General features: G+C 37.4%; 1 protein-coding gene across 1 annotated transcript in view; it reads left to right on the plus strand.

Moving 5' to 3' along the window:
* lamc1 (laminin, gamma 1) overlaps positions 1 to 13911 on the plus strand; it is a 44485-nt gene that overhangs the window by 13964 nt on the left and 16610 nt on the right. The gene's annotated exons all lie outside the window — the stretch shown is intronic.

The raw sequence follows: 13911 nt of genomic DNA on the forward strand, positions 1-13911 counted from the left end.
CAATGTTTACATTGGGGTAAATTCTTCAGTCAGCTTTTGATCAGCCATCTTATATAGTCTTAGTGGTAGGGGATAGAGAATTGGGTTCAGTACTTCATACTGTTATATGATTTGATAAACATCCCTTGAATCTTGTGGGAAACATGCCGGTTCAGACTAAACATTTGCCATGAACCCCCCTCCCCACACACACACACACACACACACAAACTTTTTTTTTTTTCTTTTTTTTTTGATGTAAATCTTCAAAAACCTTCAGCCAACAGCTACATCCGTGATGAGAGCATTGAACGAGTGACTTTGGTGATTTTGTCTATTAAAGTAGAGAGATAGAGAGATGTCTCCTTCCTCTTATCACTCTGGAAAAGGACCCTTTGAAAAGAGCTATCCCCTTTGGATCAGTGCTGTATCTTTTTTGCTCTTGTAATGGCTGTTATCAGTGCTCCCGCTGATGGCTGGCTCTGCACTGTGTTTTATTAAGGGAACAGCTGAGGGTGACAGACAGGAAGTTGCCAGCTGATTGCTGAACCTCATTGGAAATGAACGCAGTGTTATGGTCCTGGTGTTTTAAATATCACACTTGTCAGCTTTAATATATTTGAGCCTCTTGATGTTGATAGTCTTGACACATTATTGCTTAAAGGTTGACAATAACTCAATATCAAAATGTATCACAATATAATTTTTTTTTCAGTTACGGAGATATGATTTTTAAAAGCATTTTCAATAAGCATGTCTTTAGTCTTCTTATTGCTATCTTTTTTTCCTGTTTCCTGCAGCAACTTTGAGCTCTTTTCATAATGTGAGTGAGGTGAGACAGGGCTCTCGATTGATCTGAAGTGTCCAGATAGAAAAACTGTTCTCAGTAGGAAAGTACCCAAGCAAAAAAAAGGAAAAAATGCTCAAAGTTGTCCTGTGTATCATCACCCTGAGAGCCTCATGATTATTTGTGAATAATATCTTCTTTGTGTGAAGGCTAAATACAAATGAAAGCTGAATAGTCATTCATTTTATATTTCTAAAATATTATAATAGTTTTATAGCAGGAGGCTTTATAGACTTAATAGGCAAATATACTTTTCAGAAGTTTTGTATAAACCGATAATCGTTTTGGGGGGGATTTTTTTATTTTTTTCATATTGCATGGAGCAAAATGAAGAAGTATATTGTGATATAAATTTTGCCTAGCCATACTTCAAGAGATAGAAATAAAAATTCTGTCTTCATGTATTCATCAAAATATTCGTTCCAAACGTATGTGTGACATTCAATATATGGACAAAAGAAACGTGAAGGATGAGGTGTGAGGAAATGACGACCGCATTTATTAATTTGATTCCCGGAGTTATTTCAGAGCAATAGTACGGATTCCTGCACGTTGGGGAAACTGGGAAACAAGTCTTCGGTTTGGGATCTCATCATCCATAGACCCTGACCTGATAAAACCACAACCCCAGCCATAGCCGAAGCCGGGGTTATGTGACTGGGACAGAGTGAGTGGTTTAGGCCCGTGAGATGCTCCTGACCTCCGGAGGCACCGCTGAAGGAAGTTCTCCGGACTGTTTCTTTGGTTGGGGGCTCGTGCGCGTCTTCCTCTTTGTCTGATTTGTTGCACAGGAAATTATCAAATGCCTCAGGGAGACCTTTCTCCTAATTATAGACACGGTCTGCGTGTTTATGTGTGTGTGAATGTGACAAGATGGAAAGAGATGCATTGCGCAGGCATGCAGACGCTTGCAGTGTAATTTTTACCTTGTTTAGTGTAAGGAACCGTCATCTTATGGAAGATGTAAAGAGAGAGGGGGGGGAGAAAAAAAAGAGAAGAAGCCATAAACGGATAATTATGGAGAATGTGTTCGACACACCAAGTGTTTTACACACAAGAGACTGAAACTCTACACTGAAATCCTCTTGTTAGTGTCACCCGTGAAGACCTTTACCGCAGCTGCTCTCGATAAGTTCCGCTCAGCAGACACGCATTTGACACACATGACCTTGAGCTTTAATGTGAGCAGGTAACTCCGTTAGCTATGGTCACGCAAACAGGATGTTTGTTTTTTGCTGAAGCGTATTTGCTAATTTCCTATATATTTTGCATGTTCAGCTAAGCATGAGCACCCAAATCCTTCATTGCAGTGATTGATGTTTTTCCTAGCAAAATTCAGTAATAGTTACATTTGAATAGACACCTTTTTTTAAATTATTATTATTTTGTGAATTTTTACAATATTTTTTAAATTAGTGCTCTTAAGTAATTAATCAATTAATCACATTCAAAATAAATTTTTTTTGTTTACATAACATGTGAGTGTACTGGTTATATTTATTTGTGTATATATAAATACACATTTATGTATATATTTAAGACAAAATTGTTGTTTATATATGAAATCTATTTGTTATATGATATCAATTATATGAATATAATTATATGAATATAATTATATGAATATATATATATATATATATATATATATATATATATATATATATATATATATATATATATATATATATATACCCCTTTTGAGATTTTGAGAGTGTGATTCCTCTCAAATTTTTAACATTTATAACTAGAAAGTCATTAGAAAAGCTTAGTAATTAATTTTCCAGAAAGTGTGGGAACCTACAAAATAAGAACATCTGTGTGTGTGTGTGTGTGTGCGTGTGCGTGTGTGTTTGAGTAGTGAGTTGTCAGTGTTCATTATTTTTGTAAGAAAAAGTAATTTGAAATAATTTATTGGACCGAAAGTGTGGGAACCTCCAAAATAAGATTGTTTAGTGTAATAACTGGACTGATGGATGAAAACCGAGCACAGTTGCTTAGTGACTAAATGGCAACTAGTGGTCTAAATATTTCACGATTTCAGAGTTGGCTGATTGACCCTAAAGATGTTGTAACTCTGAGAAGTCGGAAGTTTAAATAAAGGACGTAGTAAATAATACCAGGGATTGTTATTTCTTTGACCCTTCACTTAGACAGTGATTCATCTCTTCTTGAGAAAGCCCTTAAAATATCACGTACCCCGGTACAGGGTGGGTTATTTGAGGAGGAGGGCTGAATGAGCCGCTTGGCAGCACTTCAGTAACTGTTTATGCAGCTGTTGCATGTCCTGCATCCATGTTTAAACATGCATCTGTTTAACAGTGTCCGCTTTTTCCACTCACAATCTCAAATAGGTTAAAACATCGTCCTCCCTTTTTCCCCAAGTTCACCACCTCTAGAAAGGTTTGAGATTTTTGTTGGTTTGGATGGAGGCCGTCTCATGCCTGAAGGCCTGAAGTTAATGAACAGTGAAGTGAGTGTTGAGGCGAAGCACCCTGTGGAATAGATTTTGTCAATGTAAAGTTATGAGTGTTACTGAGTTTATCATTAACTGTTCTGTATGCATGTGCAGACCTGAAAGAATGAGAAGGAGTTTCCTCATTTTACCCTCATATCCTTTTCTATTAAAGAAATGTGCAATACAAGCTAAACTGAATCAAAAGCATTTGTGGCATAATTTGGATTATCACACAAAACAAATATTTAATCTAGACTTGATTTTGATTGATAACTACAATATATTAATTTGATCCATTTGAAGTTGATCAAAGCCTTTTAAAGTTGTCTTATAAACTAAAACCAAAATGCATTCTTGTCTTTGATAAACTTTTTTTTTTTTTATCCACTCCAAATGTTGACTACTGTATGTGTGTGTGTGTGTGTGTATATATGTATGTATATGTCTGTGTGTGTGTGTGTGTGCATTTTCTTTTTGCACTTTTTTTGCATTCAGTTTTTTTGCATTAACATTGCAAAAGTTGCAAAATTCAGTATAGCTTTACACAGAAAGTGGTTAGTTTTTTTACACTAAAATCATGTCAACATATTGCAGCTATTTAGTTGCTATACATTTTAAAAAGTACTTAAACATTTACGGCTGACCTCACTATAATAAATAAATATAAATAAATATGTGTGTGTGTGTGTGTGTGTGTGTGTGTGTGTGTGTGTGTGTGTGTGTGTGTGTGTGTATGTATGTATGTATGTATGTATGTCAATGTGGCTCATCATATTCCTTTAAGTTTGGGATGAGATGCTGTGAATGATTGGAGTGATGTCTGACTGATTGCCATATTTGCAGATGACCTTTTTAATTGCATTTCATGAGTTCACAGACTAACTGTCATATACACTTTTACTATTTTTAACGCTAGACCGAACAAGACCAGACGAGTTAGCACTTAGCTTCTCCGGCTGTCTAGAACTCAACAAGCTACCACCATGTGTGGAGTTACAGCGCAAGAAAAGCCCATTGTTATGACTAGTCAACCACAAAGACTTGTGTCTGAACGCTGTCTGATGTGGTTGGTAAGAGGCTGTGATGTGTGGCCGGTGTCACTCTGCGTCTGCACTGCAGTGTGCTTTAAAATGCATCAGTGCCTTGAAGCTTCACCTTAAAGCTTCACCTCGAACCAGTGATGACAGAGTTTGGTTTCATAGAAAAGTATTCAAAGCAAACCACATCTTTACGGCTTGATTTTGCTTAATACTCTGCAATGATTTATGGAGTTTAATTAAAGTTCTGCTTGTCAGTGAAGTCGACATTTCCTAAAGATTAGTTTTTCCAATCTGATGAGTGTAATATCAATGGAGATTATATATAGAGAGTGAGAGATATAGACAGCGAGAGATATAGAGAGCGAGAGATATGGAGATATAGATACAGATAGATGGATAGATTTGTCAGTAATTTATCTTCCTCCATTTTACTGTATAATTGAGTGTAATTTTCATTGACAAAAATAATTTGAATCGATTAGTACAATAAAATGCAACTAAAAGGCTTAATACATTTATACAAATTTATACAAATGTTGGAAAAAATTGTAATTTAAATATATTAAATTGAACTTAACATGCTTTGGTTGGTGCTTCGTAATATTACATTTCTCTTTAAAATGTCTTTCTCTCATTTCTTTCTTTAATTACATCTCTTTTTTTGTCATAGCTAACTTTTTGTCGTATATCTTGTCAGGGAACAATTTAAAATTTTCGTTAAAAAAATCAGTAATGTAACATGAGGTTAAGTTACAATTAAGTAACAGTTGTTTCTTCCTGAGAACCACCTATTTATATTGAGCACTGCTAAAACGCATCTGAATATTTGTGTGTCTACATTGTATCACTCTTCAGCTGTAAATATCGCAGGCATTGAAAGACCCATATTTCTTTACCTCCATTCACAAAAAAAGTATTGCAAATATTTAATTGTTTGTCCCTTTTGACTTCTAGGCTGTGCTGTCAGGGTGGGCCTGTTGACTTTTGTTTTACTGTGTGTTTGCCCTGGTTTCCCACACTGTAACACACATTTGCAGCCCCCATGTGATCATAGGTGGCCATCGCCGTCAAAGCTCACAATAGCTGGTTTTGTTTTCCCATTCACTTCTCCCGTTTGGCTTAAATTGTGTGAAGCCAGTTACTCCCGATTGGTGTGGAAATCTCTTGACCATAATCAAATTACTTGTTTGATTTGAAATCCCTTTAAGTAAAGTCTTGAGTTGTGACAAGATATATTGACTTTGTAGTCTAGTTCTTGACCTTAACCTTTCATTTACTAGAAGATGCTTTATTGAGAGATGATTGGGTTTCGTTGTCCACAGAGCGACACACCAAACACGCCTTTTTGTGTCAACGCCAGCCATTAGCGATTCTCCCACCAGCGGCCCATGGTCTGTCTGCTCTGAAACGAGTCAGGGGGCCTCAGACATTACACTCAATCATTACTCCCCATCCTCCTCTGTTTTTCATCCTCCCCCCTTCCTGCCTCCTCCACCCTGGCCGGAGAGCCACCCTAGGGGTCCCCACGCTCCCCACTGAGCTCTACACTCCCAGAGCTCAACACCTTTACCTTCTAACTAAAAAGCAAACAGCAGCTCTTGAATAGGTGCTTAAGTTTAGAATGATAGATCATTAATAAATGCCGGCTTAAATGGCTCTTATTAGTATGAATTCATGAGGGTTTAACTCATACGTCCACAAACTTGAGTAGTTTAAGGATCTTATGGAAAATATTATTATCAGAAATATTTTACTCATTTATTGTATTGTGATTTGTAGAGCGGTATAGCATTTTTGATGACGTATCCAAAAGAGCATGGTTATAAACATGAATAGAGATGCCTACAATACTTGAGAAACAGGAAAAAAACTCATTACGCAAAGCAATAATTTAAGTGTCATCGAACACTAATAATAAGATGCACAATTTTCACTCAATGCCATAGTAGCAACGCAAAAGATGTATGAAGACGTTCAACAAGATTTTTGTCAACCATCTTCTTGTTGTCTAGTGTCACTGTGTTCAAGTGCTTGTCCCAAAAGCAGAAAAGCTGAGGGGTTTTTTAGATTTTTTTTTTTACTTTTGAATTATACGCTCTCTGATTCATTTCATAAAGGGCTCCGGGCTGAACTATGTATTCTATCGCATTCCCCAGATTCCTCTATTGTATTGCAATGCATGCCACCCTCCTTCGCTCCACCCACTTCTGTAAAATCTGTAAAAAATGGCCAGTTCCAGTACTGATTGGTTTCTGTGTAAATTCTCCCAATCTACTTCTCTCGCTGTTATGAACTGTCATGGGTAACCGAAAGGGAGGTGTCTGTGTTACTTGGGTTGCAAGTTAAATTGAGCTTGACTGTTGCTGGGAAGCCATGTTTTTACTCCACTGTCTTTCTCAAGTCTTGGAAGTTACTTAAAGTTCACTGGTTAATTGGAAGATAACATGTTCGATCAGCAAGTGTTAGAGTTCTCAAAATAATATGGTTATTTAACAAGATTAAACTAAAGGTCATATAATTAGTCAGTTTGGAAATCAGATGCGAGTACTACAAACAGCTGTTTACGTCCATTGCCAGGAAATAAGGATTGGAGGCCTGTAAAAATATTGAACATTTATTTCTTTGAATTTTTGGTTGATTTGTGTGAAGGGACGGAACAATTGATAAGTTAGCAAATTATGGAAAAAGCAAGCTGAGTAAACCCAGCTGTGTTGATTTTGAGCACATGAGCATGCATCACTATCACAAAATGTATGTGAGTTTTATTATGTATTAAGGCTATTTTATGCCGAAATTATTGCTAATAAATAATTCTTTATACCTCTGTGAAATGTGTTTCAAGAAGTGTGTGAACTTTGAGTACAGTTCGTGCCGTCCAGGCTGATGGTGTGTGTTATGGGAGTGTGGACGCTAACAGATGTTCGACATATCTCCCAGCAGGCCGATTGGCAGATGGTGAAAAATTATGTACAGGAAAAAAACTGTCATGCCCACATGTTTAAAAAGTCAAAGCCGTCATTGTTCATCCCACCACAGAAGAATGCAGTGAGGTCATGAGAGGAAGTCTAATTGGACTGTAGCTTTGGGCTGAGGCTTTCCCTCCGGACAGCCCCCCACTCATGTACTTACACAGCACCCCCTAATCCTTCTGCTTCCCCGAGGGTCTCCCCCTCTCCCTCTCTATCTCTCTCTCTCTCTTGGGCACCTCAGGCTGCGTTTGAGAAGTTTGGAAGACTGCTGAAGGAATGCAGAGTGAGGTCCAAGCTTACAGTTACCTCACCCTACGGACCGTCTTTCTCCTAGAACAGAAAGTCATAGTTGAAATAGCAGAAATTGTCATGTTTTTCAAAAGCTGGGTGTGACTTTATTTAGTTTTCATTGAAATTAATTTAAGCCAATCTCACAAAGAGTCAAATTTCACACCAAAATCAATCATTAGCTTTTTACTGCATTACTTACATGGCAATAAATCTATGGAAAATAATCTCCCCTAATTCTCATACTGTAATGTATAGGAAATTCTTATTTTTTGTCCGGAAGCTATTTAAATATATAGAGAGTAAAATAATTTGCATATTAAATGCAGTAGTTAGAACATATTTTATTAAGAATAAAAATAACAACTGTAATATTATTGTGTAATATATATGTGTGTTTAGTTAAATATGAGTATGATTGCAGAAATGGTTTCAGATGTTATTTGAGATGAATGTTGTGTAATAGCCATCTATTGAAAAATGAATCTCCCTAATGACAGAGGACTGTTGTGAACTGACCAACGCCTTCCCTCCACCCCACAAAAAGAGGCAGGCCCGAACAAACTGGGTATAGTTCAAATCCAATTCCTTGTTCTTGTGGGGAAAGCCAAAAACAGAGCTTAGTTTTTTCCGCACCATAAATTTCTCTTTGCTAAATGTCAACCACCACCATGACGTTTAAGTATGGCCTATAATCAATTTTGCCATGATTAAAACATTCGCACAGCAGTAAGCTCACATCAGTAAAGCTTTCGGAGTTGTTTAGATAACGCAGCCGCTTAATCAGAGTTTTACTCCGTCTTGTAAACAGCTTTGTGAATTACCTTCGTCCCCTGCGAGCCGCTCAGCCTGGGGCCCGACACTCCATTTACTTGCTTTGTTGAATGAATGCATCTTTCTTTTGTTTTAACAGAGCTGTAGCTCAATTGTTGTAGGTCTTTATCGCCTCAAAAATCTCCAATAGGGCTTGAAGGTAAGCTGAAAGGTGTGAATTCATAGTATGGCCTTTGGCAAAGCGCTCCCACCTTTTTTTTTTTTTTTTTTTTTTTTTTTTTTTTTTTTTCCTAACCCAGGAATGTCAATCCTGAATGGAATCTCTGATTGCAAAGATGTGGATCTCACCTTTGAAACTTATGAATGGGCAGAACTGCCCCCCCAAACAAACACACAATGAGACCTGCGCATTAGTGTTTCGTTTGTGATTCGGGGTTATTTGGTGTTTGTTTTAAGAGGATTTAATTGGGGCCATGTGACAGTTGCATACCAACAAGACTGACCATGTTAATGTGATGTGATTTTCAGAGCCGGGCCTCTTGGCAGCGCCTCCTTTTGAAAGGAAACTAGTCAACGGCCTCTACATTTCAAAAGCCTTTTCAGTTTAGTCATTTCCCCCATAAAACTTGGATTTACCTTCAGCGCACAAATAAATGCGTTTGACACTTTTAAAGGGTAAATCTTTTGCCCTCTATCTTGCCAAGCAAGCACGCACAGCTCCTTTGAGAACTAGTCCCTCTTCTTCATTAGACTGGCATTCCTAACAAAGATATTGTTTTGGTTTTTTTGTGTTTTCTTTACACTTGGTCTAATCAGAGGCTGACCATCTTGTTTAAGGAGGAACTGCTAAGCAGCCATTGAATACTCTAGTGGGAGTGAAAACTCAAGGATGTAGAGTATCTCTTCAATGATTTGTTGGTTTTTTTTTTCCTCTCAGTTCCTGAATTTAGTCTTTCTTTCAGGGCCGACGTGTTCCTGTCTCAAGGCTCCGGTCACTGTCTCTCCTCACGCTCAGTTTAAAGTGGATTTATGGCTTTCTCTTTGGACAGCTGCTGCTTTTCTTCATTCACTTCTTAGTGTTGGACTCCGTCTAAAATGTTATGATATATAGCTTCACAAGAACAATGCACACATCTGTCTGTGGTGCCGGTTTAAAATTCAAGCCATAGGTCTAGAACATAAAGAATGTGATTCGGCTTGGACTTTAGAAGGACAGAATGTAGAACAAAGTTTGTTTATGCCAAAGGGGAGAGAATTGCAGTGTTGTAGCAGCGGAGAGGCTTTGACGCTGTGAGGGGTAAAAAGCACACAAAAAAGTGTAATTTAAAAGCAAAATTTTAAATGATGGTCATCAGAGTTGCATTTATTTGATCAACAATAGAGTAAAATCCGTTTTTATTGCCACTTTTCCTGAATGTGTGCTTGCTGAATAAAAATAGAAATTGCTTAAAAATCTTACTAAATAGAATCGAATGGAACAGTAAGTTGGACTTGGCCTGTGTTTTTATGATTAACACAAGCCTCAGCGTGTTGCTTCAACGCTTTTCTCATCTTTCATAATGACCAGGTAAGCCACACTGAACCGCACAGTGGTGTTTTATGAACTTCCTCACCTCCTTCAGAGAATGTGTACTTTAAATGTAAAGCCCTACATTAACATTTACATCTCCCCTTTTATAATGGCAGTAAAGTCTTTTGCACACAAACCCATGATCTTTTGAGTCCGGACAGGATGGATTATGAAATACAGGAAGTGGAATAGAAGTCCCTTTCTGATAGGTTGAAAGCTGTGCTTGAAATTTGCAGAGATTTTGATGGTGGATATGCCTGAGACAGTTTGATCTGACCAACACGGAAATGTATGTCTATTCAGCCTCACAATAGGGAGCCCCACAGTTTTTATCATCAATACCCTGATTGTTCTGGAAGGAGTGGTGGAATTTCTCTTGTTCTTCAGTTCAGGGCGGTCTTGAACTTGAAGGGCTGAGTAAACCCATACTGCTGCCATTTAGGTGCCGCAGAATGCATACAACTTCTTCAAGAGTGAAAAAAGTTGTATTATTTACACAAACTTAAAATAGTAATATACTGAGGAATACAAATATTTGAAACCTTTAGAAAAATGTGTTTTTTATTTATAATATAGGGTGGCAAATAGTTTTCGATGTATTACAGAAATAAAATATGTAACAAAATGTAATTAAACATTATATTGCATAAAAAAAAGTTCTCTAGGAGTAGCAGACCTTTATACCCCACTGTATTTATGGATTAAAGTCCACTTAATATCTGCGTTCAATGGCTGCAGTAATGAATAAGTGATTAGGCACAGAGGAATTTCCCATTAATGTGAAGATAAAAGAACCCTTCAATTTTCTCTGTATAAGCCTAATTAAGTTGAGTTTGTGAAAAGCTTTTTAACTCCTTGAGTAGACCTCAATATATCAGTCGAGTTTGAGTTCATGAGCAGAGTGAGTGACTTTTTCCCATGAAGATTACCAAATAAAACCAACAATCACACAATAGCAGCAAATAATAAGCACTAAATAAAGTTTACCGCCACAAGTTCTCTTAAATTCTGAAATAGTCTGATAGAGTTCATTTGTTTTAAATGTTCCAGCATGTCTACCAGCTGGTGCAAACACTGAGAAAGAGGCTCCTTCTGCTCATTGCGATTTTTCTCAGCTTCAGGAGACACCTGTGGCTACTTCCCTCACAGCTGCAGTCGATGATGGTTTAGGTTTGTGTAATGTCTGCTTTGTTGACCCAAAGGAAATGATTAATCGCCCAAAGGATGTGCAATATTTTTGGGATCACGAGAACATCAGGTTTCCATTTTTTTTTTTAACCTTATTGCTTTTGTCTTATTAGGATTTTTTTTTCTTTCTTAAAACCACCTCTTTGCTGCGATGATATAATTATAAATGTAATTTATTTTACTATTATTATCTTTCCAACATTGTTTGGAGGTGTTAGAAGCCATACGAAGACCCTGAAATCACACCCTCCCAGTCTCCAATGGCTTGGTGACAAAGATGAGATGTCATGAAGTGTAAGTTCAAAGACTGTCCAGTGCGTCGTCCCCCACAGGGCCTGACCCTTTCCTCTTCATGTGTGCCCTGGCTTCAGTCATGCTTTTGAGCTCCAGCACTGCTCCAGTGAGCACTACGAGTCAGTGCTCAAGTGCTCTTTGTCTGTCCTCCTGAAGTGCATTGGTTACGTGAAGGAGCTTTTTTGTTTTCCTCTCAGCTAGCTTCTGGCTTGATTCTTCACGGCTTTGCCAAAAGATTTGGTTTGTCTTGTTTTGCAAGAATGCCGGGGAGACTTCAGAGGTGAGGCATCAATGATGGCACTGTTCGACTCGACGCCAGCGCAGTCAGCAAAGAACATGTACTACTCAAAAGTTAACGCTTTAAGGCATTGCATTGTTTGGGTATTTGGTTTAAAAGTCATCCTGCTGTTGTCAGATTAATGGCATAGGGGGGCCGTGTGTTGAAGCCTCGGGTTGTTCCAGTCTTCAGAGCGGGACTTGAATTAGGAAATGGTTCTAGTTGGGCCCAATGTTTCTACAGTCTTTGTTTCCTTGCACTTGACCTGCAGTGAATTAAGATATGATCAAGAGAAAAATTAAGGTAAAATCATGGCATGAAAACATCTGGATAAGGGTTGCGAGTAAGAGAATAAGTTGTCCTCCAAGAAAGGAGTAGAACTTGAAAGACCTATTAGAAATAAGGGCAAGTGCTGGATAAAAGTGTTGCTGAGAAATGGCTTTGACTCACTGTTGTGCTGTCCTGGAATTTTCCAGTGTGTATACAAGGGAATACTGTCTTATTTCACAAGCGTGACTGTCATCATTTTCACTCTTTGGCAAAGGCCAGTGCAGTCTTATTTTGTTGCTTCTTGTCATTTAAAATGATAGATTATTCAAACATTAAAAATCTCTGATTTGCACAACACTGTATCTTTCCAAACCTAGTTGTGTAGTGGACATCTTTTTTTGTGAGTGTTGCAGACCTGGATGATTGATTTTGTGTTTTGTTTTTGTTTCAGGAGTTAAGTAAGGTAGTTTTAGATTAGTTAGCTCAAAGTTGTTCAAGTTTATTTAGTCTTATTTGACTTTTAATTAAATTCATCCCCGGCTAATTCAGGTTTTTTCTGTTCTATTTATGTTAGTTTCTGAGTTGGGTCGTAACATAAATTAACAGAATGGTATTTTTTGAGTGAACTCAAATTTTTCAAGTTCTTTTTTTTTTGTTGTGTCTATAGTGCATGTGCAAGTTCACCTAAAAATTCATGAATTTATACTAAAGTTGTATAGTAAAGTGTCACCTTCCACTTACATTTTAAAGAAAACAGCATCCATAATATTACATTCACTGCATATTCAAGGTCTTCTGACACCACGCAATAGCTTGTGTAAAATAAAAGTCTTATGAAGTAGTTTCTGGAATTTTTTTTTTTTTTTAAATGCCTTTTGCAGCATGACAGCTAGCTATTTTTTGCTGATTGATCTTTTGAAATCTTTGATTCGCCTTCGAGTCTTTTGTTAAGCACTACGTGAGGCATTTTTAACTCATTGACTGACAGAAAAGCGTAAAGCTCACGCCCTATTGTAAAAATCTCTCTCACTTCTGTTGAACTTTGACCTTGACAGCATGATGTGTGCCGACGGGCTCCTAAAAGTCAACAAGTTCATTTTCATGTTAACAGCCATAATGCCCTCGGAGACTGCTGCAAGGTACGAGTCTCTTTGGCATTGCTTTAAATCAGTCCCCTGCTTTAGCTGTAGTTTAACTTTTTTTTTGATGCAATCTCTTGGTGTATTTACTTAACACACGGTTATCCCTAGTTTTTGCGGATTTGTTTGGAGAGCAAATTCTTTGCTAAAGCAAACATCGGTCCCCCCCCGTGGCCTTGCTGAAAGATGGTGTCATTTTCTTCACACTAAATAAATGATGTCTCTCCATACCATTTCCATTTGGCCCCTGGTTGCAGTCTCTTCCAAACACACGTAGCTTGCTCAGACATGCTAAAGTATGTTTTTACACGCTCCGTATAATTGCTGGAAATCCAGACTAGCACAAAAAAAAAACGAAGCTTCTTGTAAAAAAAAAAAAAAAAAAAAAAAAAAAAAAAAAGTAAGATTATGCTCTTGTAGTCTTTTTACAAGGCAATGTTTTATTGCATGTTATGCGTTATATAGTGAAAAGAAGGATTTAAGTTTGGTTGATGATGAAAGGAGTTCCAGTTGCAGCAGAGATTAAAGAAGGTAGTTTAAAACAGATAAAAAGGTGAGGTATGAAGGTATGAGTTTTGAAGTCTATAAATTAATTCATAAACACCACCTGATATTTAAAACCTGAACCAATCTGCAAACAAAATCTGAAATTTAATACATGGTCATCATAGAAGTGGTGTATTCAGGTCATTGTATTTTTTACTTTTTCAAAAGTATTATGTCACAGTCATTTGAAAACCGGGGAGTCCCAATTTAGTTTATAAGGTGGTTACGGTCCTGGATATTTCAGCAGCTAGAGGGGAAAAAATGAACAGAAC

This window comes from Puntigrus tetrazona, chromosome 2 (assembly GCF_018831695.1).
Source record: "Puntigrus tetrazona isolate hp1 chromosome 2, ASM1883169v1, whole genome shotgun sequence".
In the NCBI taxonomy this organism is placed as follows: domain Eukaryota; kingdom Metazoa; phylum Chordata; class Actinopteri; order Cypriniformes; family Cyprinidae; genus Puntigrus; species Puntigrus tetrazona.